This window comes from Mustela lutreola, chromosome X (genome assembly GCF_030435805.1).
Source record: "Mustela lutreola isolate mMusLut2 chromosome X, mMusLut2.pri, whole genome shotgun sequence".
NCBI lineage: Eukaryota > Metazoa > Chordata > Mammalia > Carnivora > Mustelidae > Mustela > Mustela lutreola.
This window is the reverse complement of record NC_081308.1, coordinates 54,308,212-54,330,011: the sequence shown is the minus strand read 5'-3', so window position 1 is coordinate 54,330,011 and position 21,800 is coordinate 54,308,212. Positions and strand designations below refer to the sequence as shown.

Genomic DNA, 21,800 nt, shown 5'->3' with positions numbered 1-21,800 from the left:
TTACTTTATTTGCTGTAATTCTGCAAGTTGAATGTATCTCTCAGCCATTTCCTGAGAATGATATTATGGGGCAAGCACAGGGGGACGACTATGGGACAGAAACATATCAGGTGAGAGGGATCCTATGCTTTTGTATGAAGGAGAATCCCATTCTCCTTGGTGATGGGAGTTTCCCTTCTGCTCTGACTTCTGCCCAGCTGGGATAAGTGTGGAGCCTCCTCCTTTGGGCGACTGGTCTCTTTCTTTCTAAATCCTCTTTTTTTGGGGCCAAAAAGCAAGAGTACCCTTCTTTTCATCTTTCAGCTTTTGCATCCTGGCCAATGACACTCAAACACCCTCACCCCCAATTTGGGCTGCTAGACTATGGCAAGAGGCCACATACTGGATATATTACCTCAGGCCCAGTGTTTGGACTTCACTGAACCTTAATTGTAACATCTGAGAAGGGTTGGGGGGGCGGATGTTGTGAGGATTCATTAAGACAATGTTAAATTTTTATCACGGAGTCAAGGAAGATCTCTTGTTAGGAATGTGTTCCATCTTACCAGGATAGAGGGCAAAATAGCATTTTACTTATTTTTTTTAAATAAAGTATTTCTTTTTAAAAAATTATTTATTTGACAGAGAGACAAAGCAGGAATACAAGCAGGGGGAGTGGGAGAGGGAGAAGCAGGCTTCCTGCTGAGCAGGGAGCCCAATGTGGGCCTCAATCCCAAGACCCTAAAATCATGACCTGAGTGGAAGGAAGACGCTTAAGGACTGAGCCACCCAGGTTCCCCGCAAAACAGCATTTTTTTAAAGATTTTATTTATTAATTTGACAGACAGAGATCACAAGTAGGCAGAGAAGCAGGCAGAGAGAGAGGGAGAAGCAGGCTCCCCGCTGAGCAGAGAGCCCGATGCGGGTCTCGATCCCAGGACCCTGGCATCATGACCTGAGCTGAAGGCAGAGGCTTTAACCCACCGAGCCACCCAGGCGCCCAGCAAAACAGCCTTTTAAACAATATTTTTATTTTTATTTTATACATATATATGTAAACATAGAATGGAATGTATACATATAAATATAATTTGTAAAAAGTTTTGATATATATTTATGTTTATATTAGGATGCAACACTGCCCTCCTGAGCAGCGCAAGAGGGTGGGTTTTTACACAGAATCACCAAATAGCTTGACCCAACTGAAGGGCCAGCCTTGCGCTGCTGCTTAAGAGAAAGCCTTGAGTTGGGAAAGGTTTGACAAATACTGAGAAAAACCAGTCAATTAATATGTTAAAAACACTACCCAACCACAGTATGAACCATTTAGACATATGGCTTTAATTTTGACTTTAGTCTCCAAGCCTAGGGGTCCCTGGGGAAAGGGAGCAGAGGGAGAGACAGGACCAGCTTCTCTGTGGGCCAGGTTTCTGGGGTTGCTCCCAGCCCTGCCCCCAGAGGGAACACCCCCACCCAGGGCTTTGCTCCCAGAAGGGCCCCTCCCCCAGAAAGCCCCTTCCCAAAGGGCCCTGCCCTTTGGGCCACACCCTCAGAGGTCCCATTATCCACCCCCAACCCCCCCACACGCCCCCACCCCCGCCAAGCACCGCCCTCAGAAGGGTTCTAAGGTGAAGTCAGTGTGCTTCTCTCTCACTGTCTAGGAATTACTCAGTTTTATTTTTGACTTTGTGTTTTTTGAGCGAAGTGGGTGGTGTAAGGACCTATTTTATATTTTTATATTTTAGCCATAGGCTTCAATTGAGGTTACACAATAACCTTGTTGTTTAACCCTTAAGCTGTCCCTGCTCCCCTTCTCCCAGGGGACTTACTTAAAAACAAGTCCCGGAAATCAACCTCAGGTAACAAAGCCCAAATACAAGGGTGGGTCAGGTCAGGTAAAGACATCTGATCAGTGGAGAGTTGCATACTGTCTCCCTAGCTACCAAGGAGTATGGGTCCCGCCCTTTGTGAGTCTTTTGGGCGCCAATCCTAACCAAGGTGATAGGCTAGGTCAAATGTCTACTAAAAGGTAAGTTGTAATTCAATTGGTCACCTAGCATCACTGTGCAGCTCTCTCTGTGTGTTACAATTTCATTGGCCACCTGTGCATGGCCAGGCCCAACCGCATGGCCTTTGCCCTTAAAAGCTAGTCCGTAAAGGAGAGAGGGGTCGACTTCTCTGTAAGAGAAGCGGCCCTGGCTGGTCAGTTTGATTCTTGATGCTTGGTGCAAAATAAAGCTTTGTTTGACCTTCGATTTGTCTCGCTCTTTTAATCATGGACCCATTATTGGGGCATAACAGGTGGGACAGTGGAGCACGTACATAGCAGAGGGGACAGCTCACTGTGGGTATCCACCATTCCTTGCCACCTCATTTGCATGTACTGCTCGCCCTGCCCGGTGAGCACAGCATGGAAATGGACACCTCGTGAGTGGTGGTCAACGAGACTCGCTGACCACGTGACGTCTATGACCGAGTCAACCGGAGCTCGCCTTCCCTACAGACCAGAGCTTGCTCTGAGCACCGGCAGGAGGCGGTGGCCTCTTGTGAGCATCCCAGAACCCTGTCTTGTCCTTTCTCACTCATGTCACCTCCCTGTGTTAGCCAAGCCTTGGAAGTGGTGACTTAGGAGGGAAGGGAAAGAAAGGCAGCCCCCGGCTCCTGATCCTGTCAAGTTCCTTACTCATCAGGAAGCCGAGGGCGGCAGGGTCGGTGGAACAGGTGTGAGTCCCCAGGTGAGGTAAAGACGGCAGAGCTGGTCTTGTGCAGGATTTCCACGGTTCTGATAAGAAGAGGGCACGTGGGTGTGCCCCAGCTGTGGAATCCCTGCGTGAATTATTTAACACTGACATTGCACCCTGCGAAGATGAATGGCAAAAATCATGCCCATAATCACATTTTAAAATTTTTATTTGCTTGGAATGACATTAAATGCAAATAGAAAACAGCAGCCATGCCCCTTCAGAAGACAGACCATGGAGGAAATGAGCTTTCTATTTTAGTACCTTTAACAAACACTTCCTCCCTGTTTTTGCCCAAAGGGCCCTATATCTTCATTTCGCATGGGGCTTGTAAATTATGTAGCCAGCCCTGGGGACAGCTGTGCAGTGTCTCAACGACCCAGTGTGGGGAATGGCAGGAGCCTCCCTCCTTGATACAGTAGTATTACACAAGCCCCTGAAGCTGAAACAGAACTTCAGGATAAAGTCTAGAAGGGAGGTCCTCAAATTTCTGAGTCATGGGTTGTCATAAACAAAATATCAACATCCGGGTGGCTTAGGCAACATACAATTTATTTTCTCATGGTTCTGGGCGCTGGAAGTCCAAGATCAAGGTGGCAATAGGGTTCGATTCTTCAAACGTCTCTCCTTGGCTTGCAGATAGCTGTGTTCTCCACTCTGTCTTCAAACGATTGTCCTTCAGTCTGTATTGTCTGTGTCTTAATCTCCTCTTCCTGTAAGCACACCAGTCCTGTTGGCTTGGTGCCCACCCCCAGTGAGCTCGTTTTCCCTTTATCACCTCTTTAAAAATCCCATCTCTGAATACTGCCACATTCTGAGATGCTGGGTGTTAGGACGTCAACGTAGGAATCTGGGGGCATCCAACTAAGCCCATAACAATAGTCAAAACTGGATCTGAAACTGAAATTTAGACACATTTTAAAATGCTAAAAGTGTATATATATAATTTTTGTGGTAGGCCTGAGATGGTTGGTAGGCTGAGATGTATTTGTAACCTTTGAGGGAAACATCCTTTGGAATGATCAAAGAGAGCTTCTATGTAATTCCAAACATCCACAATTAAACCCCAAGGCTTTCTAATTTGGAATTTGGCTGTTTTGTGCTTGGTGGCAACCAAAACCAGCCTAGGGCTTTTCTTTTGTTTTGGCAGAAAAGTAGGAGGCAGAGGACTTGAGCATTTAGACATCTTGCTGCTCTTTGGTTTAATCATACTCTACTGAGTTGCCCGAAACTAATTAAGCTCTTGGCTCTGTAGAGGAGAGATGATGTTCATTACATGTCATTGGCCACAATGTTCCTTTTTAAAATTGTTGTTAACATTTGTGTTATTTTTCAGTATAAGAGACAAGCTTTATCTTAGTTTGGGCTGATGTAACAAGAGCACCATAAACTAGGTGCTTTAAAGACATACTTATTTCTCTCAGTTCTGGAAGCTGGGAAGTCTACGGTCAAGACCCTGGAAGATTCCGTGTCTGTTCAAGTGCCCACTTCCTGGGTCACAGATGACCATCTTCTCCCTATAACCTCCAAGGTGGAGGGGGCGAGGGATCTCTGTGGGGTCTCTCTCATGGAGATACTAATCTCGCCCATGAGGACTCCACCCTCATGACCTAAACATCTCCCAAGGACCCCATCTCCTAGTTATGTCCCTTTGGACATTGAGTTTTCAACTTATGAATCCTGGAGAGTTACACTGTCTACAGTGAGCTTCATCAAATATCTTTTATGTTCAAGGCACTGTTTTTTGGCAAAATTAATCATTTCCTACACATCCTTTCAAGCAAGAGTATTTCTGCACTTTGCCTTCCTTTAGAACCTTTCTCTAGAGAGGATCCTAAAAAGTTCAGAAAAGACGCAGAAGAAACCTGCTGGTTAGCTCGTTTTTCACAGTAGAGCAGAATTCATTTTGAAGCAGGTTAATCTTAGAAATCCAGGCGAAGACAATTCGCTTGAAAATCATATCAAATGATCAGTTTTGTTAGTATGAGTAATAGTAACTATAAGATCAATAGAACAACTTTTTGTTCTACTGTGGGCCTACTGTGTGTTTTGTACCTCAGAGCACCTGAGTCGAACCATCTCGTGATCCTTTCAACAGCCCACTGAGGGTCACACTGTCTTCTCCTCCACGTTATGGATGAGCCTTAAGTCTGGGCCAGAAATGACACAACTTTCCCAAAGCCATATTGCTACTGAGGGGCCAGCTGGGATCTACGCCCACTCTGGTGCCAGAGCCTGTGATTTCAAACGTGGGCTGCACTAGCTGTTCAGAACAAAGGACTGTTCATGGGGGTGACACAGCAAACCTGTGAGACCCACCACCCTTTTCCCTAAGGTCATCCCGGTACAACCTGCAGTGATGGCCCGAGTTAAGCATTCGAACTTGGTGCTGCAGAGGGCGTGTTTTAGGGACAAGATTGCTGTTAAGGGGGTCTAATGAAGCCCAGAGGGAATGGAAGGAAACAGGACTTGGGGAAATATCTGGGTCCCTGGAGCAGTGATCTCCTTTTATTACTGTGCACTTCTCTTTCACAAAAATAAATAAATACATAAATACATACATACATACATACAAAAATATTTGCAGACATATCACCAATTTAAGCAAATTTTTGATAAATTATAGACTCTACTACTCTTCTAAATTATTATGCACATTATAAATGACATGCAAAAGATAAACAGTTAAATGAATGACATGAAATATGAATAAAACTTATAATATTTTCTTCCAGCCCCTTACTGGACTATTTCTCAAACTCCCTTTGGAGAAGACTTTTTAAAGATTTGTTTATTTATTTATTGAGAGAGAGAGAGAGAGAGAGACAACACATGTGTGTAAATGTGAGTAGGGGGGTGGGGCAAAGGGAAAAGGAGAGAAGCAGACTCCCCATTGAGCGCAGAGGCCTCACTAGGGCTCAATCCCATGACCCTGAGATCATGACTTGAGCCAAACATTTAATCAACTGAGACACCCAGGTTCCCTGGAGAAGACTTTTTAAGAAAGAGATAGGACACTTGGATTTATAGCAATAATTCCTAGAATTAATCTTTAAAAGTGGGAAGATAGAAATTTTTTTTTAATTTTTAAAGATTTTTTTAATTTATTCATAAGAGATGGGAGGCAGAGGCAGAAGCAGGCTTCCCGCAGAGCAGGAAGTCCAGAGTGGGACTTGATCCCAGGACCTGGGATGGTGACCCGAGCTGGAGATAGACGCTGGAAATACTGATAAACCAAACTTTAGGGGAAAATACTGAACTTTACTGGAAAGATGAAGCAGAACAACAGCATATGGCAGCAACATGAGTTTTAGATAGCTGTTGGTCACCCAGAAGGCTTAAGATGGAAAGAAAAACAAAAGGCTGTAGTGACCCAAAATTGTCTGAGTTGTGTAATTGGACCCAGGAACTACCGGGTGACATAAAGATTTGTTTATTTATTACACGGACAGCGCCATGTGGGGACAGAGCGAGGGGGAATGAGAATTCCATACAAACATGTGAGTGGCTCTTCTCCCATCTCCAGGGGGAAGGAAGAGATTGGGTTTACTCCAGTAAGCATGGTGATGAGTTGGTGAGGTAGGTTGACTAGATGTCTGGACACCTGAAAAAGCCAGCTAAGGGGGCTTCCTGGCCATCTTTTCAGTGTCTTATTGAAAGCTTGTCATGTGCAAGACTTTCTTTTAACAGGTTGCCAGGTGAATTGATGTACAAATCAGACTACCGGCCGCCATGTGTCATTGCTCAGGTGGTCCATGACACAATGTCCTGCAACTAAGGAGATGCACTTAGCATTACAGACATCGTTCTGTCTTTGTTATTTTGAAATTTAGAAAATATCTTATTAATTTGTTCACTCCAAAGAGGTAATTTATTGCTTACGATGACCGTCTTTTGGTAGAGGACACAAAACTGCTTTCTTTGTTATGAAAATCAATGTGTTACACCAATTTTCTGAAAGATGGAAATGAAGTGCCTCCTTCCAGCTGGGTCAGGACATAAGTGTACCCTATGTATTGGTTTTTCAATAGAGTCCATTTACAGAATGTACATGTCTCTCAATACAGAAGACATTTGCTCACATTTATGTGTAGAATATTCCCGAACCTGGTCCAGGTTGCGGATGAAACCGTCACTCTGACTGGCAAGGCATAACGAAGAAGAGTTTTCCTGTAAACAATATGTGGTCATGGAAGGAATCAGCACTGCAATTCGTGGCTGATTCCAAAGGCTCTAAGAGGTGGTAGATGCACAGGCAAAGTGGTGACTTTTGCAGAGGAAGCAGGCTGGGGAGAGATAGCAAAACAGAAGTTTGAGAGGGCCCTAAAATCTCCTCCTGTGGGATTATTGGCCATTGAGCTTGAGAAAGGCTATGGTGAAAACTTGAAAGAGCATCAGATCAAACCCTTGGCCACTGGAGGTTGAAACTGACATGAGCAGCACTATCTCTATTCTTGACCCAAGGCCATAGGATGACAAGCTTTGCTTTTTCAATGTGGCCTCATGTCTCTATACTGCCCTATAAAGAAATTAATACAAATAAATGCTGAGTGTGTAAAGTGTAAGCAGAGCACCCCTTGGCCATTTCCTAAGTTTTGTCCACTCCGAAGTGAGTATCACTTTGGTGAGTGCATTGCAGGAAATGGCCTTAATCATCAATGGCATACCCCCACTCCAGAGTGATATAAAAAGCAATCTGCACCTCCTTCCTGATTTGTCTGTAATGAAACTTGCTTTCCTCAGGTCCCAGCATTCGAGGCAGATAAATATGTTCCCTTTCGTTGGCTCTTACTCATACTTCAGCAAGATTTCCCATGTGCTTTCCTTGGCTGGCTGGGAAACTGGACCACAATTTATGGCATCTTAGGGGACAGGCATGTAGAATTCCAGTGGGATCCCGGAACAGAACCTAATTGGAGATTAGAGACCATTGCGGTGCAAAGCTTTTCTTTGAGATCGAAAGAGGTGCATGTTATGCAAATATTAGCAAGTGTAAGTTCACACTGTCTATTGAAAATTTATAGACTCATTATGGTCAAGAAGGCTGGAAGATAAGTAGATTTTGGGAAAGATGCAGGTAAATTCAGGGAGGTGGCAAATTACCCCAGGTGAAGGAGAATGGTGAAAGAATATGGCCCAAACTTTTTAAAAAGATTTTATTCATTTATTTGACACACAGAGAGCCAGAAAGCACAAGTGGGGGGAATGGCAGAGGGAGAAGGAGAAGCAGGCTCCCCGCTGAGCAGGGAGGCAAGTGTGTGGGACTCGATCCCAGGACCCTGGGATCATGACCTGAGCTGAAGGCAGACACAAGCGACTGAGCCACCCAAGCGCCCCCTGGCTCCAATTTCCAAAGATGGTGTATGAGATACCTTTGGTGGGAAAGAATGAAGATCAGCAACTGTCCTTGATTCTGCTTCTCAGGAAGGCATTGTGATGTGGTGCCCAGGACTTTGGAGACAGACACATGCTTGGTGCCCTCTGGCTCTGCCGCTAAAGCAACACCTTCCAGAGGGCAGCTGCAAGCACCGGGTGGCGTCACACAGGGTCAGACCAGGGAGGTACTCAGCCACGTACCCCTCCACCATCCTGCTGGGTTTGAAAGAGCGCTATCAAAGTCCCTGCTGCCAAAGGACCATCCAGAGTGACATGTCCCATGGGGCACGCCGGCATTCCTTTACCCCTTCAGGTTATTGGCAGCAAGGCTGGAAATTTTTTAAATTGCCTGGGAAAATGATAGCAAACGGCTCCAAAAAGGAGTTTCAAAACACAGACTTCATACTATGTTTAGAGTACATTTCATTCATTTGGCAGGTACTGACAGGGTGCTTAAGTGCCAGGGGCTGCTGCATTAGAAACAGACTTGAGAAGTTAACAGGAGGGGGCTCCAGCCCTCAACCAGCACAAAGTGGATCAATGGACGCAAGTGACAGACAGAGCACTGTGACGGGGAGTACTAGGTGCTCTCATAAGAAGGGTGTGCCAGGAGCTAAGGGAACACTCGGGGGGAGCCAGCACCAACACTCGGGGAGAGCTGTGGGAAACATGATGGATGCAGATGGCTCCAGGGTGAACCAGAGAACTGCTCAGATCCCTGTTTCTTAACAGCTCCAAGTGCCCATTGCTTCAGAGTGGAGGCTGGGCGAGCAGGGAGCTGGGGTGGGCACAGCGATGCCTGAGTTCTGACCTGCAGCCCCTGTGCTGTTTCACCTGTCCCTTTAGGAGTACAATGACATAGGATGTCACCAACGTAGGATCTACCCCTGCATCCTGGTACTGGGAAATCACGCGAGGGCTGAGGAGCTGAAAGCAAGAGTTGGTAGTTCCAGTAATGTGTACAGGGTTTTAAGAAACTATACACGGGAAAATATCCGGTCTTGTTTGCATGTGTTTGTATCATGCTCAATTTTTAACTGCAATCCTCCTTTTACCTTCTTCCATGTTGTTAAGACTCTCCTCTCCTCACCGCTGCCTTTGTCCCTATAATACCTGTTGACAGCCTGGTGCTCATCCATGAGCTCATTCGCCTCTATCCATGCATGCATGGGGCTCTGTCACTATGGCTCATTTTATCTACCTCTTGATCTAGTGCTTCCTAGTTAATAATCCCTCCTGAATAACGTCCTTCTGTTTTTATCTTCATTTTTATAAAGAATGGCTGCTCACCTTTTATCAGGTGCCTTTATTTTCTATCAAATGCATTTATGGTCTTAAGAGTTTATTCACAGTTAATTTAGTGATGAGGTAAATCTTATTGATTTTCTGGTCTTGAGCTCCCTTTATTTTCCTGGAATGAATCCAAGTTGGTCTCAGGATATAGTCCTTTGATAGATGCCTGACTTCTGTTATTTGCTAACATTAGTTCAGTTTCTGTTAACTAATCTGTCCTAAGCCAGATGTGTTCATAGCTTCCCCGTTCCTCCCTCTCAGGTTTGGGTATTAACATTGTGCTCAGCTTCATCAAGTGAATTGACTTATTATTGTTTAATTGCCTGTTGCCATTTAACAGTAGAATGACAGCTATCCAGCTGCAAACCTGTCTGATCTTGGAACTCATCTTCTGAATTTTCCATTCTTGAATCATTTGGATGATTTGGTTTTCCTAGGAAATCATCGTTTCTTCTAGGTTATCATATTGATTAGTATAAAGTGCCTTGCAGTTTAGTGATTCTTTTATATTATGCATTTGCTTTTATATCTCTGTTCCCAATCCTTATCTGTTTTGCAACTCTCTCTCTCCCTGTCTCTGTCCCCTCCTCCCTGAAACCCCCCTTTCCCCATCCCCCTTCCCTCTCTCCCCACCTCCTCCCACACCCCATCTTCCCCCTCTCTTATCCTTAATAGGACATGTGAAGTTTTTTTTTTTATTATTTCATTAGTCTTTCATAGAAACAACTTTGAGTTTATTTGCCCCTCATATTTTTTATTAGTTTAAAAATTTATCTTTATTATAATTACTTCCTTTCTTTTGATTGAGCTGCCCTTTTCTGATGGGTTTAAATGAGTAGTTTCTTTAATTCAAAAAAATGTTTGAAATTGAAGACATTTGACACTGAAGTGTCCTTAGAGTATAACTTCTGGTGTCTTCTTTAAGTTTTGGTATGAAATAGTCTCCTTTCCATTGCTTTCAAGATTTTCTTCAGTTGTCTTATGATTTCTTCTTTGACTGAAAACTGTATTTCTTAACGTGTATGTAGTTTCAATTTTTTGTTACCAGGTTATCTAATTCTGATTCTACTGGATTGTGATCAAAGAACTGTTCTTTAAATCTTTAATTTGGAAGGCTTGTAAAGGTTTCCTTTGTTGTCTAGTATGCAATTAATCTTTACAAATATGGCTTTTCTTAGGTGTAAGAAAGAAATGTTTTCCGAGGGAAATAAGGATGTCTATTTTCTTTTTTTTAAAAGATTTTATTTATTTATTTGACAGAGATCACAAGTAGGCAGAGAGGCAGGCAGAGAGTGAGAGAGAGGAGGAAGCAGGCTCCCCACAGAGCAGAGAGCCCGATGTGGGGCTCGATCCTAGGACCCTGGGATCATGACCTGAGCCGAAGGCAGAGGCTTTAACCCACTGAGCCACCCAGGCGCCCCAGGATGTCTATTTTCTGTGTGTCCTTGTTTTTCCCTCCTTCTAGTAGATACTCCCATTTGAAAAGCTAAAATTTTACGTTGTTATTGCATTTTTAGAGTCTTTAGGTATTATGTTGTTAGAGGTATACCTGCTTATACCTTTTACATCTTCTTTCCAAACTCTGCCTTTAAAAATGTCCCTCTTCATCTTAGTACCTATAACTTTAGACCCAACTTGTCTGCGATGAATTTTGCCATTCTGGCTTTCTCTTTTGCATGGTATGTCCTCACCTGATACATTCTCAATCCCTTTTGCATTTTAAGTATGTTTCTTGAACAGCGTGGATCTGTAACCCCCTGATAGGCGCTTTAATAGAAAAAGTCAGTCTGTACACATTTAAATTAATGATAAACAGTCATGATCTTATTCCTCCCATCTTATTTTGTTTGTTTTTATTTTCCCCATTTTTGATGTTTTTAATCAAGTTCATTCTTTTTCTACTTGATAAATATAGAAGTTCTTTGCATTTTTTGATGACAGCTTAATTGAGATATAATTCACAGGCCATACCACTCACCATCTAATGTGGACAATTTAATGGCTTTCACTATAGTTAACTATACTATACTGAACTACTTACACATTTTCATCATCCTCAAAAGAAAACTTTAGCCATCACCACCAGTCTTAGGCAACCCCTAATCTACTTTCGGTCTCTGAAGATTTAGATATTCTGGAAATTCCATATAAATCAAATCATGCAATATGTGGTCTTCTGTGACTGACTTCTCTCAATCAGCAGAATGTTCTCAAGGCTCCTCTGTGTTGTGGCACATATCAAAATTCTAATCCTTTTCAAGGCCGAATAATATTCCACTGGCTGGATGGATCACATTTTATTTATCTGTTCATCAGTTGATGAACATCTGGGTTGTTCTCACCTTTTTGCTATTACGAATAAACCCTAAACCTTCATGCACAAGTTTTTGTGTGGGCATAGTTTTTTTCTTGGCTCTATACACAGGAGTGATATTGGTGTGTCATATGGCAACTCTGTGTTCAGCATTTTGAGGAGCTACTAAACCGTTTCTAATGTGGCTGCACCATTTTCCAAGCCCACCAGCAATTTACAGGTTCAAGCTCTTCACATCCTTCCAACACCTGCTTTTGGGTTTTTTGATAGTAGCCATCCAAGTGGGTGGGAGGTGGTATCTCACAATGGTTTTGATTTGCATTTGCTGAATGATTAGTGATGTTGAGCATATTTTCTCGTGCTTATTGTCCCATATATTTTATATATACCTTATATGTATCTTAAATATATATTATATATTTCATATTTTATTTATATTTAAATACATATTTAAGAATGTAAATATATTTACATAAATATGTTTATATAAATATACGATAATGTAAAATATATTTATATATACATTTATATATTAATGTATACATTTGAATATTGGAGAAATGTGTATTCAAGTTCTTGCTCATTTTTTTTAAAAATTTTATTTATTTATTTGACAGAGATTTATTGAGAGAGATCACAAGCAGGCAGAGAGGCAGGCAGAGAGAGAGGAAGAAGCAGGCTCCCTGCTGAGCAGAGTGCCCGATGCGGGACTCGATCCCAGGACTCCGAGTTCATGACCTGCGCCAAAGGCAGCAGTTTAACCCGCTGAGCCATCCAGGCGCCCCTCTTTGCTCATTTCTTAACTGGGTTGTCTTTTTATTTGAGTTGTAAGAATTCTTCACACAGTCTGAATGCATGTTCCTTATATATGACCTGCAAATATTTTCTCCCATTTAGTGGCTTGTCTTTTGACTTTGTCAATGGGGTCCTTGGAAACACAAAACTGGGACATTTTGGTTGAGTCCCATTTATTTGTTTATTATTTTTTTTAAGTTGCTTGTACTTTGGTGTTATGGCTGAGGAGCCGTTGTTAGATTCAAGACCACTAACATTTACCTTTGTGTTTTCTTCTGAAAACTTTATTATTTTATTTTATTTTTATTTTTTAAAAGATTTTATTTATTTATTTGAGAAAGAGACAATGAGAGAGAGCATGAACGAGGAGAAGATCAGAGGGAGAAGCAGATTCCCTGTGGAGATGGGAGCCTGATGCAGGACTCGATCCGGGAACTCTGGGATCATGACCTGAGCAGAAGGCAGCCGTTCAACCAACTGAGCTACCCAGGCATCCCGAACTTTATCATTTTAATGCTTACATTTATGTCTTTGATGCATTTGGGGTTATTTTCTCTGTATGGTGTGAGGCAGGACTCCCGTTTCATTATTTGCATGTGGCTGCTTGGGAGTAAAATACTGTTCTTACCCCCATTGAATTGTTTGGCACCCTTGTCAAACATTAGTTGACTGTAATTTATTTTCCTTTTTTTTTTCCCCATTGAGGCATTTCATGTGCCATGTATATTATATTTCTACGAAAAAGGAATCCAGGATTTTCCCTCCTGCCTGGAGTCTTCCTTCTTCATGGTGCATGATGCCAGAAAAATTTTTCCATGCAGTGAAACCAAACTGAGGGGATGGAAATATTCTGCCACTTTTCCAGATCTTTCAGTTATACAATTCTAGGGCTGGTCATGCCACACTTGTTTAACTTGCCCGTGAGGCTCACAGCAGTTTTCCCAGCTCTGTGGTCATCAATAATTTCAAACTTGCCAATGTACTCATGCTTCGTCATCACAGTCAGGAAATGGGACGATGACTTTGGTGCAGGGCCTCCTAAGAACCTGGCCTTCGCCTCCCCTTTCAGCAGTGTTAATGTTCTTGAGGGCATCTGTGGGACATTTGTTCACACTGTTACTGCAGCACGAAAAGATGGCAGAAAAAGCTTTTTTCCCTTTTATTAATATTTGGTCTTGTTCTCCTTCCCTTTCTCATAACCGAATGCATATTTCCCCTCCATCATTTGAAAACTGCATACTGTTCACCAGCTGTTTTCCCCAGAACGAGACCTTGTGTATCAAGAATCCTTATTTCACGGTTATTATACACAATCTTAAAGATTTATGACTGTCCTCTTATTTTACACATGCATACACATGAAGCACTAAATACGGACTTTATCTGAATGGCTAAATGTTGACCAAGACAGAAGCCAGTTGTAGTGGGAACTTCTAGGATAAAGATATAGTCTGAAGTTTTTGTTCTTTAAAAAAAGCCTTCATGGGGCGCCTGGGTGGCTCAGTGGGCTAAAGCCTCTTGCCTTCAGCCCAGGTCATGATCCCAAGGTCCTGGGATCAAGCCCCGCATTGGGTTATCTGTTCAGTGGGGAGCCTGCTTCCCCCTCTCTCTGCCTGCTTCTCTGCCTATTTGTGATCTCTGTCTTTCAAATAAATAAAATCTTTTAAAAAAAAGGTCTTCATATTTTATTAAAAATTTTAGGTGTCCAAATTCAAAAGGTTAATAATATAGTACAATAATAATTATAATAATAATAATAATATCATCTAATAATAATATAATAATTTCTCCTGCATAGTCACTGCTGCACACTAGTAAAATGAGATGTTTCTTTTCTTTTCTTTTTTTTCTTTTTTAAAGATTTAATTTATTTTATTTATTTGACAGACAGAGATCACAAGTAGGCAGAGAGGCAGGCAGAGAGAGAAGGAGGGAAATGGGCTCCCCACTGAGCAAAGAGCCCGACGTGGGGCTTGATCCCAAGAGCCTGAGATGACCCGAGCCAAAGGCAGAAGCTTAACCCACCCAGGCGCCCCGAGATGTTTATTTTCATTTGGGATTATGGAGGGGCAAGGTGTTTTTGGCTCTCCTGCTGAATTAGGGACTCCTGTCAGTATTGTCTCCACCTTTTTCCCTAATAGTAGCTCTGGAAGATGAAGACGTCCCTCCATCTCCCAGACATGAGGGTTTGACCAGAACATGGGATGGTATAAGCTCATTGACATAGTCTCATGAACTAAGCCCTGGTTTATTGGCCACAGTCGTTCTCCAAGTATTTTCAGGAGTAAACTTCAGGTGTTGCCCTTACTCTAATTTTTCTTTCTGAGATTTCTGACTGCAATCGCTACTTCCTGCAGTCACTCGAGGAGAAACGAGGCATGTGGCAGCGCAACAGTGTGTTTTTCTTTCAAGATGACAGAATCACTCTTGATTTCTATATGCATCCCAGATTTTCATATACGAACATGGATTTTGGTGTCTACCCTGAGGAGATGATACATACGGTGTGAGGCACACCTGTATTCTCATGACACGTCACCTGGGTTACCCAGAACTTTCTGGGCCCGGCAGAAAGGCAGAAACCCGGGTGAATTCCTCATTGTTCCAGCAGGCTGTCAGCCCTCAAAGGCCTTCTGGATGTGTTTGTGCATCGCAGTGTCTGCTGTGTAAGATACAGAAAGAGCACAGTAGTTCAGGGGGGAAATATTTAGGAACACATTTTCCAGGAGGAACCAGGATTCAGTTTGGGTGACTCTTGATCATTTTTCATCTTCTGACGACTGAAAGTGGTAGTTAGTCTACAGTCATGGTTTTAACATGCATTTCGAATGTAATGTTAGTTTCCATCAACATAAAACTATAAGAACTGTCTTCCTAAAGGGCATTCGTGTAAGGCCCGTTATTTTCCAGCTTGATTAATGAAAACAAAATTTTTCTGTAATGCTTTCTTCCTACTCTGTATTAGTTTTCAGGACTGGATTGAAAGTGATTTATTGTGGATAGGGTTATACCTGCTCGTGGAATTTTTTTCTGTTCCTGGGTTTTTAAAGGTGGCAGAGTTGACTTTCTGATTTTAATTCATCTTCACTAGATGAAGAATTCACAAATAGGACTTTTTCTTGAAATAATCATAGCCTGGGGGCGCTTGGGTGGGTCAGGTCATGATCTCAGGGTCCTGGGATCGAGTCCCACATCGGGCTTCCTGCTCAGTGGGGAGCCTGCTTCACTCTTTGCCTCCCCCTCTGCTTATGCTTTCTCTAATAAGTAAATAAATTAATAACCTAAAAAAAAAGTAGTTGTATTTGACTGGAGCTTCATGTGGAGTGACAGATCAACAGAAAGACAAAGGGATATGAGACAGGAAGCAATGAAGGAAAACACAGAGGCGCACAGTACAGACAGATGTTCCTCAGCTTATGACGGCCTCGGCTTCTAATAAACCCACTATTCAGCTGGAAATCTCTTTAGTTGAAAATGCATGGAAAACACCTAAGCGACTGAACATCAGAGTTTAGCCCCGCCAACCTTAAATGTGTTGAGAACACTTACAGTATTGCACAGTTGGGCAAAATCCTCTAACACAAAGCCTATTTCACAATAAAGTGTCTGGTATCTCATGTAACTTACTGAACACTGCACTGAAAGCCAGAACAGGATGGTTCAAGTGTGTTGGTTGCTGACCCTCGTGATCACGTGGTTTGCCTGGGGGCTGTGCTCACTGCCCCTGCCCAGCATTACAAAAGAGGTCCCTACTGTAGATCGCCAGCCTGGGAAAAGATCCAAACTAAATGCATATCACTTCTGCACTATTATAAAAAGTCAAAAAACCATAAACTGAACCAAGGTGAAGTCAGGGATCTTCTGTACCAGGTGTGTTAGGGAAGGTCAAGCGCTCCTGTCTGGCCAGGAACCATAGTGGTATGGGGGGAAAGTTGCACAGTAGAAAGTTCTACAGCGGAGAACCACTAGGACTCAAGCACCAAGGGTCACAGGTTGCGCCAGGAAGACTGGATGCTCCTCTGTGGGCGATGAGAAGCCATGAGCGACTCAGAAAGGCTGCAGAGCTCTGGGCAGGTGGGACAGCTGAGGGCTGCAATGAAGAGGGACAGGTGGAGCTGGGAGACCAGGTGGGGAGAGCCCGCTACCCTCGAACAAAAGGTGACAAAGGTCTGGACTGGGATGACGGAGATGGTGGAAGGTAATGGGATATTCATCAAACAGAACTGGAAAGCCATGGAAATGAAATAAGAGAGGGAGGGAAAACCGAACATGACTTTAATTGCCATCAGTATAAAACGTGTTGAATTAAAATGAATTGGTATTTCTAGACCGATGATGACATCACAATAATGGAAGGAAACCAATTTTGATTTTGAACCTGGTTAAGGAGAAAGTATAGAAAAGAGAAAAGCAGAGGCTCTGGAGTCACACAAATGTCACCGTTGAGATTCGTCCCCACTCTTCATTCCCTTTCCCTGTAAACCCAGGCAAGCGACACCTGCCTCACAGCACTGGTAACAAATAGGGAAGAGCACACGTTCCCGGGTCAGACAGGACAGCCAGGGATCAGCGGCACATGAGGAGGTGACAGGTGGTCACTAAACTGAGCTCAGGTGCATACACAGCAGTTTACGTCACCTTGAGATGGCTCCTCCTGTGACCTCTCAAAGAAGGTGGCAGTGGTGAGGAATGAACTTCAGGAGCTTATTAGCATACATGATCTTCAGGCCGTCCGGATGAGACTCAACGATCTGCTCTACAATCACCTAGCAGAAGGAAGAGCGTTTTATTTTTATTTATTTATTTATTTGTTTGTTTGTGTTTTTGCTTGTTTTTAAAGCACCTACAAGAGAAGTATGAACTATACACTACAGAGAAAAGAATCGAGTAAATCTTAAAAATGCACTTCGTCCTTCCTCCTCCCCACTCAGTATGCTTTCTAAACAGGAGGTAAGTAACAACGACACAAAAATCTAGGTCCAGGGATTTGGGAATACTGCTCCAACCCTGGGGGACACAGAGGCTGAGGGACAGAGACTGGCCTGAAGCTAAAACATCACACACACTCATCTGCTTCCCTTCTGAGCTTAAAAGCGAAATACTGTATCTGCAGACAACAGCTCTGTACCATCTTCACCCTGGCCTTATCCTCTACTGTCTCCAGAACAGGGAAAGGGCTGAGATGGAAAGTGATGGAAGAAAACACATCTTATTTTGCTTTAGTATTTTATTTTTTTGGTGAGGCTGAGTTGCAGGAGGTGAATGACAAGCATACAAACTTAAAATACAAACGTGGCCACAGTTCATTTAACGACACGGAAGCATAAAGTACTTCCCTAATTTAGCATATTAGATTCAGTTCAATGAAAAGGGCATAAATTAAATACCTAAAATATTTTCATTTAGTGACAAAGAATAATGTGATCTTTTTCACCCCCACAGAGAGAGCTATGAACTATAATAGGATACATACAAAGAACTGACAGATCATTTACTTTTAGTAGTCCTAATGAAGCTGAGAAGATTACTGAAATTAATCCTTCAATTTCACTTCTATCACTGGGATACTGTCCCGTTTTAAAACTGGAAGCCTTTCATCCTGAAGTCATGGTGGGTAGCTTTATACTTACCGGACAGAAAGAATACTCGCACTGGCAGGTGACTGGAAGAAAGCCCTCAAACGCTGAGACTGGTTTCATGACTTCTGTCAGCCTGAACTAGATGAAACCGACGCTCTCTAAATGGGAAGCTGCTGATTGCTGGCGGCCTCACACGGTGAAGCCCATTATCCGGCCGCTCAGAGGCACGATACACTGACTCCCTGTATTTAACTGTATCCTCATAGGTCAAGAACACTGGGTAACCAAGTTCTGGACTTAAGGTACTACCCTGCTAACTCGCCCTTAAAAGCCCTTTATCTTTGAATATTCCCTCCCTCCCACCTTCCTAGCCTGGCAAACTCCCCCATGGTCTTCAAGACTTAGGCCACATCAATTCTGCGAAGATGCCTCCCCTCACGGACTTTCCCTGAGCACAGAGCTGTCTTCCACCTCCTCCAGTGGGCATGGGCGCCTTGGTGGGGTCACGCTTTGGGCAACTTCATTGACATATAACTTAGGGAAATGGAAATTGACCTGAAAATGTTCTGATCCGTACCTTCTTCCTAGGCAAGTCCCTCACCCCTACTAAATTAAGATGATCCCTAAGCTATGGCATCACTGGAAGAGACCAGAGTGCATGCCTGATTCCTGGCATGCTGATGGGCACCAAGCGGGACCAACCTTTTCTTACAACCAGAAGAGCAGGAACTAGGAGCATCTTCAAGGAAGAGCCCTGAGCTCTCTCGCACCCAGTCAAGAAATGAAGCCAGATTAGATGCTCTGTGTTTGCGGAATGAGGTGCATAGGGGCACAAACTTCATCCATGTACGGTTTCACCAGTACTTGATCGACTAACGCCTCTGCATCCCGTGTCTTGTCAATTGTAGCGTAAGTCCGGAGGCAGTGCCATATGATGTCCACATTGGAAGTCTGAAGCCCTTCTAGCAGCAGGCCTCCCAGGGACTGCTGCAGCATGGCCATAATGTGGGCTATACGCTGCAAGAACAGAGAGACCAGGAAAGAAGGTCCAGGCACAACAGTTTCTAAAAGCTCAAATATATGTGTATAATTTATATACATATGTGTTATATATATAAAGCGAGCCTCTAATTCTACCAGAATATATGTAAGACTAAAATCCCAACATTTCCTAGAGAATAACAATCAATCTCTACTCCCCATGATTGCTTTCTTTCTTTTTTTTTAAAAAGGTTTTTATTTGTTTATTTGTCGAGAGAGAGCACAAGCACACAAGGAGGCACAGGCAGAAAGAGAAGCAGGCTTCCTGCCAAGCAAGGAGCCCAAGGTGGGACTCAATCCCAGGACCCTGGGATCATGACCTAAGACAGAGGCAGTGGCTTAACTGACTGAGCCACTGAGGCGTCCCCTCCCTATGATTTCTTTGAAAGTAAGTCGGCTTCATCAAAGTGAAGTTTAGACAATTACTGAACGACAAAAAGTTATTTGCCTCTTAAGCTACGGAGTAAATCTGACAAACGTGCATTTAAACCCAGTCAAAGGCTTTGGATAAATGAACTCTGACTACATCATATGATGTGTCAAGTTACATGAAATTCAGAATTAATTTTACTTGCACAGTTTGGAGACTACGCTTGTGTCTTTACACAAAATCTATCTAGCGTGACATAATGGAAGCAGGGTCCCGAGCAAGAGACACTGAAAAAAAAATTCAAAGCTAGCTTCAAAATCCTGTAGAGTAGCAATTATCAGGGGGCAATGCTAGGTCAAACCAAAATCATCCAGGAAATTCGCAAACAGCAAATTGAAAATCAAAACCAACACTTACTGGTCTTACTTTCTCCAGAAGAGGCAGGCCTTTGGTCTGAACAGCATGAAACTGTAACTGGTTAAATTTTGTGGCAATTCTCTCCAAAATCTCTCTAGTCCAGAGAGGGCTAGTAGAGACAATTAGAGAAGTGTAATTCCCAAAGTTAAAACCTGCCACCCCCACCGCCCCCCATGCCACCTGCACCTGCATGCCATCAATTTTCAGGACAAACTGTCTGTGCAGCAGGCCCCAGGTGCGAGGGGTGAGGAGCGGGGAGGTCGTAGAAGCCACTGACGCAGCCCAGGCAAGGGGATGGAGCTATTTTAGGTCAGTGAGGGTACAACTGCATGTTTCCACCACGTTCCTCGGGCTCTCCCATTCGTGCCCTTCTTCTCCCTTCTTTTCCCATTCTCTAAACCCCTCCTCTCTCTTGCCCTGTCCTACCGTTCATACCCGCATCCCCCTCTTCTTCTCCGCCTGCCTCATTCTTCCTCCCAAGTACCTCCCCAGTACTAACTACTGCTGTCTCCTCAATCAGCTAAAACTGACCGCCTAGCAGCAACCTGGGAAATCGCTCAGAGCAGCGGACTCCAAGTTTACATTTACCCAACGGCAGAAAGAGCAAGCTCGGTGCTCCGGGAGCTGGTGAGAAATCACTCACAGTGCATCTGCCATCAAGTGGACTGGATACACTTCCCTCTTGCCCCCCACATTAGAAAGCGTCAACCCCATTCAAAAAGAAGCTGAACAGTGAAAGAAAAAAAAAACAAAACAAAACACAACAAAGGCCCCAAAGCCCCTGCTGGGCTCTATGAGGCATCCCACATCTGAGGATGGGCAGTCAGGTAGTGAGGAAACACACTGTAAGGAAACCCAAAATGTCTGGAGACCTGCCACGGTGTGCCCCGTCCCAGAGCATCAGAACTGGTGTGGAGGGAAGGCAAGCGCTCGGCATGACCAAAGCCGAAGCCTAATCCCAACCTCTACTGATTGATCCCATGCGCATTTCCTATTTATCCTTATCTCAGCATTTCTGGGCCTGGCAGAGCATGATGGATTTGCCGTGCGCTGACGCTGCTCTGGCTTTCCTGACTCTAGAGCTCAGAGCTGCTCTTCTGGAGAAAAAAGTCCTCCAAGGTAATTCTGAGCAAGAAAGCGCACAATGTCTGTTTATCAAGGACAGTGTTGCAAAGGGACAGGATTGTAGACACAGAGCTCACCGAGGTGTTTCTATCCGAGGAGCACAGCAGCAACAGCAAAGACGGGAAGAACACTGGAGGGCCAGCTCCCCAGGGGCCGAACGTGGACATGGCTGGAGGGGCTGCAGGCGCTGCCAAGGGCCGCAGCGAAGCAGAGCCGCTGGAGACACACGGGCTGCAGAAGGGCCGCGTACAGACTGTCTGCTAAGTGTGGACGAACGGGGGCAGAAGCACGAGTGCTACGGGCTAGAGACACAAGCACAGTGGAGGCTGACCACTTAGTTGAATGCCTTGATGTGAAAGGGGGCAGACACCTAGGACCAGAGAATCGCTTCCTTTGGGATGTGTCCGTTCTTAATGTCCATCATGAGACATGTGGAGCATATGGTCTCTCAAGTTCCTTCCAAATCTAAAACCTTAATTCCTAAAATTTAGAAACCTAACTCCGCCTGCAGGGGGAGGGACTGTTAGCCTCACACAACAGAGCACGCAGGGCACCAGGCGACCTTGACGCAGGCAGCCCAGCTGGCATGTGCAGGACCAGCCCGGGCTACTCCCACTGCAGCACTGTGCGTCTCACGGTGCTGACAGGACCTAACTACTCATTTTCTGAGTCACTCATCTACCCTGGCTGACTGAAAATTCACACCAGGAAGGGAACAAGACAATCACAGTATAACAAAGAGAGCCATCATCTTTTTCCTATTTCATAAG

The 21,800-nt window shown here is 43.9% G+C and overlaps 2 long non-coding RNA genes across 2 annotated transcripts; both read right to left on the bottom strand.

The window, feature by feature from the left end:
- Positions 1 to 2,871: 2,871 nt before the first annotated feature.
- LOC131821718 (uncharacterized) lies at positions 2,872 to 7,244 on the bottom strand. Its single transcript, XR_009349970.1, has 2 exons — positions 6,803 to 7,244; positions 2,872 to 3,620 (listed from the first exon to the last, which is right to left on the bottom strand). It is a non-coding gene; the product is annotated as an uncharacterized LOC131821718 (long non-coding RNA).
- A 9,512-nt stretch (positions 7,245 to 16,756) lies between these two features.
- On the bottom strand, positions 16,757 to 18,864 carry LOC131821717 (uncharacterized). The gene is made up of 2 exons (XR_009349969.1): positions 18,780 to 18,864; positions 16,757 to 17,264 (listed from the first exon to the last, which is right to left on the bottom strand). It is a non-coding gene; the product is annotated as an uncharacterized LOC131821717 (long non-coding RNA).
- Between the last annotated feature and the right edge of the window lie 2,936 nt (positions 18,865 to 21,800).